The sequence below is a fragment of the Rhododendron vialii genome, chromosome 6a (genome assembly GCF_030253575.1).
Source record: "Rhododendron vialii isolate Sample 1 chromosome 6a, ASM3025357v1".
NCBI classification, from domain to species: domain Eukaryota; kingdom Viridiplantae; phylum Streptophyta; class Magnoliopsida; order Ericales; family Ericaceae; genus Rhododendron; species Rhododendron vialii.
Genome location: NC_080562.1, coordinates 27686214 through 27692213, shown reverse-complemented (window position 1 = coordinate 27692213; position 6000 = coordinate 27686214).

Here is a 6000-nt window from a genome sequence, read left to right as displayed (position 1 = left end):
TCTTGAACAGACTCTGGAAAGGATGAGGCGTTACAATTTAAAAATGAATCCTTTGAAATGTGCGTTTGGTGTTACAGCAGGAAACTTTTTGGGATTCTTGGTGCATCAAAAAGGGATTGAGATTGATAAAACTAAGGCTGATGCTATCTTGAAAGCACAAGCCCCAACCAATAAAGAAGTGCTCCAACAGTTCTTGGGAAAGACTAATTTCCTTCGAAGATTTATTGCCAATCTATCTGGGAAGACAATGGTATTCTCCCCATTATTAAAATTGAAGTCAGAAAAGGATTTCAAATGGGAACAAGAGCATCAGAAAGCTTTTGATATTTTAAAACAATCATTGGTGACGCCTCCTGTTCTGATGCCTCCAATAAATGGAAAATCATTGAAGCTATATATATCAGCAACACACCATTCGATTGCAAGTCTGTTAGCCCAGGATAATGAACAAGGTCGAGAGCAATCAATTTACTACCTAAGCAGAAGGTTAAATGGTTGTGAAGGAAGGTATTCATGTGTTGAAAAGATTTGTTTTGCATTATATTTTTCAACAATTAAGTTAAGGCATTACCTTTTGCTAGCTAGGGTAAAGATCATTTCCCAAACCGATATAATAAAGTACATCTTGTCTAGGCCCATTTTAAGGGGGAGACAAGGGAAATGGATATTAGCCCTAATCGAATATGACTTTGAATACGTGCCTCAAAAGGCAGTAAAAGGACAAGCTTTGGCAGATTTCCTATCTGAGCATCCAAATTTACCTTTGGAAGAGGACACCTTTGAGGTGCATTTTTTGGAGCTTAGACCTTGGCAATTGTCTTTTGATGGTTAAAAAACAGACAATGGAGTTGGGGCAGGTGTTGTTTTGACATCTCCAAAAGGAGAGATGTTCCAATTTTCTTTCCGACTCGACGAAAATAGAATTCTGACAAATAATCAAGCAGAATATGAAGCCTTAATTATAGGTTTGGAAATAGCAAAAGATTTAAATATACGATATTTGAAAGTCTCTGGGGATTCACAATTGATCATTCGACAAGTTACAGGGCATTATAAGTGCAATCACCCCTTATTGAGTTTACAGCTTGAGAAAGTTCGATGTCTTGCTCAAAACTTTGATGAGATATGCTTTCAGCATATTCTGAGACTTCAAAATAGTGATGCCAATCAAATGGCTCAAGCAGCTTCGGGAGTTGAGATTCCTGAAGGGGACACAGAGAAAGTAATTAGAATCCAAAAGAAGTATTTACCCTTCTCAATGGAGAGGGAAAAAGATCGATTGGATGTGTTTGTAATCGATGTTTCTGATGATTGGATGATTCCAATAAAGAATTGCCTTCTAAATCCTAATGAGAAAGTAGAAAGGACTGTCAAATGCAGGTCCATCAATTATGTTTTGCTAGAACAGGATTTGTATAGAAGAACTTCTGATGGTCTACTACTGTTGTGTGTTGGCAAAGACCAATCGATGAGAATCATGGGAGAGGTCCATGAAGGAACCTGTGGTGCCCATCAAGCTGGTGATAAAATGAGATGGTTAATTAAGAGACACGGGTATTATTGGCCAAACATCCGAGCTGATTGCATTCAGTATGCTAAAGGTTGCCAACAATGTCAAAAGCATGGACCAATCCAAAGGATACCTGCTCATCAATTGCAATCGATTGTTAAACCTTGGCCGTTCAGAGGTTGGGCAATCGATATGATAGGAGAAATCCGCCCAGCATCTTCGTTACAGCACCAATTTGTTGTAGTGGCAACTGATTATTTCACAAAATGGACAGAGGCAATACCTTTGAAAGGTGTTTCACAGAAACAAGTGATTGATTTTATTGAGGAATATCTTTTATGTAGATTTTGAATTCCTGAAACCATTACTGTTGATCAGGCGTCTATATTCGATGGTAGAGAAGTTGTCTAGTATGCACAAAAATATGGAATACGGATTTTGAATTCTACTCCGTATTATGCCCAAGCTAATGGGCAAGTCGAGTCGACTAACAAAATTATAAAGAATACCTTGGCAAAGGTAATCGATGATAACCCAAGCGAGTGGCATGATCTGTTGCCCAGAGTTTTGTGGGCATATAGAACATCACAAAGGGAGAGTACTAGGGTAACACCGTTCGAATTAGTGTACGGGCACGCAGCAGTTTTGCCAGTCGAAATTAATGTTCAGTCTTTAAGGGTGGCACGTCATTATGATCCAGACTTGCAATATGAAGAGGCAATGTTTTTGGACATCGATGGGCTGGAAGAAAAAAGGTTGCATGCCCTAAACCTGATTCAAGCCCAAAAGAAAAGAGTAGAAAGGGCTTACAACAAAAGAGTGAAACAAAAATCTTTTGCAGTCGGGGACTTAGTTTGGAAAACAATTCTCCCAATCGATTCAAGAAGGAAGAAAGGGAAATTTGGGAAATGGTCTCCAAATTGGGAAGGTCCTTTCCGTATTGCTCAAATCTTACGAGGGGGTGCATATCATTTGACATCAATCGAAGGGGTTCTTCAAGAAAGAACCATTAATGGTAAATATTTGAAGCATTACTTTCCGTCTATGTGGGAGAGCATAAGTTAAAACAAAATTTTCATTCCATGGTCAGAGGCTGCCCATGGGTAGGGCAACATTACAAGAGGCAGTTCAAACAAAAGCAAAAGATCCCAAGAAGGATCTAATAAAAAGAAACAAAAAACAAAAGATCCCAAGAAGGATCTAACAGAACAAAAAGGGAACCCAAAGCGAGAACTCAAAAGAAAAACAACCTACAAAGGGAAAAGATCTCAAGTGAGATCTAACCAAAAAAAAAAACACCAAGACTCCCCCACAAAAGAAGGCCTATTCTTTAGGCCATTCTTTCCACTGACCAGAGGTGCCAGCCATGGAGGACCTGATGTCAGCAGGATCGATCGGAGGAGGCTTGTAGTCGATGGTGTCCCAGTTGGCCACCACAAGCTTGATGGCGGACTCCATCTTTTCCAGTTGAAGAGCCATGCCTCCACTCGATCGTGGATAGCCTGGATCCTTCGTTTGCACTCATTATGATCTTCCATGAGTGCCCACGAGAGTTCGGTGGCCAGTTGCTTGATGTGAGCGGGAGTGATTTGTGTAGAAAGAGGAGTAGAGGAGATGTTGGTGGCCATAGTGTAGAAACACAAGTGTTTGAGCTTATACTCAGTGTTGGTATTTATAGACCAAGGAAGATCTAAAGACGTGGGTCGTGGACAGTTATCCCAAGGTAAAATGAAGAGACATGACAACTGATAGGGTTAGTGGGCTCTCAGTTGTTGTTGTTTCCCAAAGTAAGGCGGCTGAATTACTGCAGCATGGCATCATTTGTTGTACTTAACCGTCATTTATTACTGTGCATGTTCCCTAAAAGTATAAGGGAAACGTCACCATAATCATAACGTAGTGTTGCCATGATTATAGGTGCCCACGATCCGGATATATAGGGACCAAGGGTTTTGATTGTATGGTTTGCTCACATCACATTTGTAAGTAAAGGAATACGAACCAATTATGTGAGGCTTATTCCTATTTGAACATTTATGTGAGTTTAGTCCTTAATTCAAACATGTGAGTATTCCTTGATCCAATCCAAACATTTACAAAGTGGTGTCCAGAGTCATTCCAAGCAAGAAAAGGGCCATGGAAGGCCTAACACTCGTTCAATTGCCATTCAAAATATTGGCATACCACATGGTGATAGGTAATAAACAAAAGTACTTATAATTGTGTACTGATAAACTAGTCGATTGACTGCAAAACTAAAGTCATTCATGAAGAAAAGAGGACCTAAAAGCCTCCCATTTGACTACAAGTTCATCACATTTAATTTTGTTCCTCTGCAAGTCCTCACGAGCAGCAGAGACGTGAACTGAAACTCCTTTGCCTTCCTCCGCTAAGTGTTTGAAGTCTTTGTCAAGTTGGCTTGCTGTTACCAGAAGATTTTCTTTTTCAGTCTGCAGTTGACCCAATCGATGTAACAATTCCTTTTCTTCCTGATCAATAGCCACAAGTCTCGACTTCAAAGTCAAAGCATCAGTATGCATAGTCGATAATTTTACTGTCAGGTTGGAAAGGTTACCAATCAAATCCTGCTTTTGGCTTATTTCTTGCTGGTAATATCGGAAGAGGCTAATGTTGTCACCCAGGGATGATGCATAGTTTTCCAGGATGATTTGTTCCCTGAGAGGGAAGACATGTCTTTGAGACAGGGATTCAACATAGGCATTGAATTCTGTAGACTTCACTGTCATCAATTCCTCAAAAGGAAGCTTTAGGAAGTCAAAGAAAACTTGAATTTCTTTCTGGGTTTCTGCACTGAATTGAAGGAAAAAGAGAGAGCTACAGGATTCTGAGACTTCAGTGAGGGATCGAAAGACTTGAGAAGTCGACTCTATCTCCTCCATCAGATGGTCCAGTGAATCACTAGAAGACTTAACATGAGCTGAATCCTCAACACCCACAGGATTTGTTGCCGTTTTGTTCACTGAACGAGGAGATGTGTTTAGAGCAAGGACCTTTGGAATACTTGCAGGGATCATACCTGCTGGTGATAGGACTTGATTCCCAGAGGGATTACCAGAAGGACTAGAGGCCACATCCTCTGCACCTTGCCCACCTCCTTGGTTAGGACTGGTTTGGGCAATGGGGGCAATCTGAACAAGACCCTCTACTGGTCCTTTCTTTTCCAAATCCTTTTCAATTGGTGCTGATGGAGCCTCCAAATTAGGTACATTCGCCACCCGTGGAGAAACCATTTCCTTCATACCGTCGCCCTGTTGATTTAAATCAATCTTCTGAGTTTGTTGAGGATTGGGGTCAACAGTGGTTTTTCGCCCTGGTACAGCATTGACCACATCTGTTGCAGGCTGATTTGTTGTGACAATGGGTTGTCGAGTGGATTGTACACCAAGCTCAGCAACATCTGGCATCAGAACCGAGCCCTCACCAACTTGCATAAAAGGACTGTCATCCTACAGCAAAGGATTTTCTTGGTGTAGCAGTTGTTCCTGTAACTCTGGCAACCAATCAGCCTGATCCAAAGGGTCTGACATTGCTGTATCAAAGGACTCATATTGATCAATTGCCAATTCAGTATCAACTGTATCTCCTACTGAAAAGGAAGATTTTTGGATTTGTGAGGATTTTGAGGAATTTTCCTCTTCCTCCATTTCTTCAAAGGCATCTACAATTTTGGTCCCCTTGCCTTTCTGTAAAAGAAAGAAAATGAGAATAGAAAGACTTTTGAAAAGAATGAAATCAATAAGGGAAAAGAGAAGATGATAGTGTACCCTTGGAGCCAACCCTTTGTCACTCGAGCTTTGTTTCTTGGTGGGCTTTCTTGTTGGTTGCTTTGTGGGGGTAGATACTTCACCAACCTGTCTTTTAGGTCTACCAGTGGAAGGACTTTTAGAAACCTTTTGGCTCACACCTGACGTGATTTTGAGAGTCCGCGTCCGTGGCCTGGTTTCGGAGTCCTTGATCGATTCAGCTTTCCTTTTCCTGGTGTTCCCACTTGGCACAGATGATATGGGAACTGCTCCTGCATGAGGCACAATGGCCTTAGAAGGTTCATCGGGCAGTCGAGCTGTTACCTCTGTCAAGGAGAAATATCACAATGATTAGTAGAAGCATGACTAATTGAATTAAAAACCAATGAATAGCTATGCTTACCAGCCTTATCCTGGAGGAATTTGTATTCAGGGTCAAGCCTGTACAGGCAGTCTGAAAGTGGAGCACTGAAATAAAGGGCCCTCATGGTCGACCACCATTCATCAAAAGCAGGCAGGGTCACATTATTGGTCTTGAAGTCAACGAACTGAAAGGCTTTCACACGATGTTGAAAATTGCTAACCATCAAGGATATTATTTGCGAGTCCTTAGCCTTAATCGTTGGCCTATTTGAAGACATCTCAGCAATGTTTGGGTGAACGAAAGGCATTGGAATGCCTTGTGCAAGGCCAAATTGTCTAGCACATTGACAAGGAGAATAATTC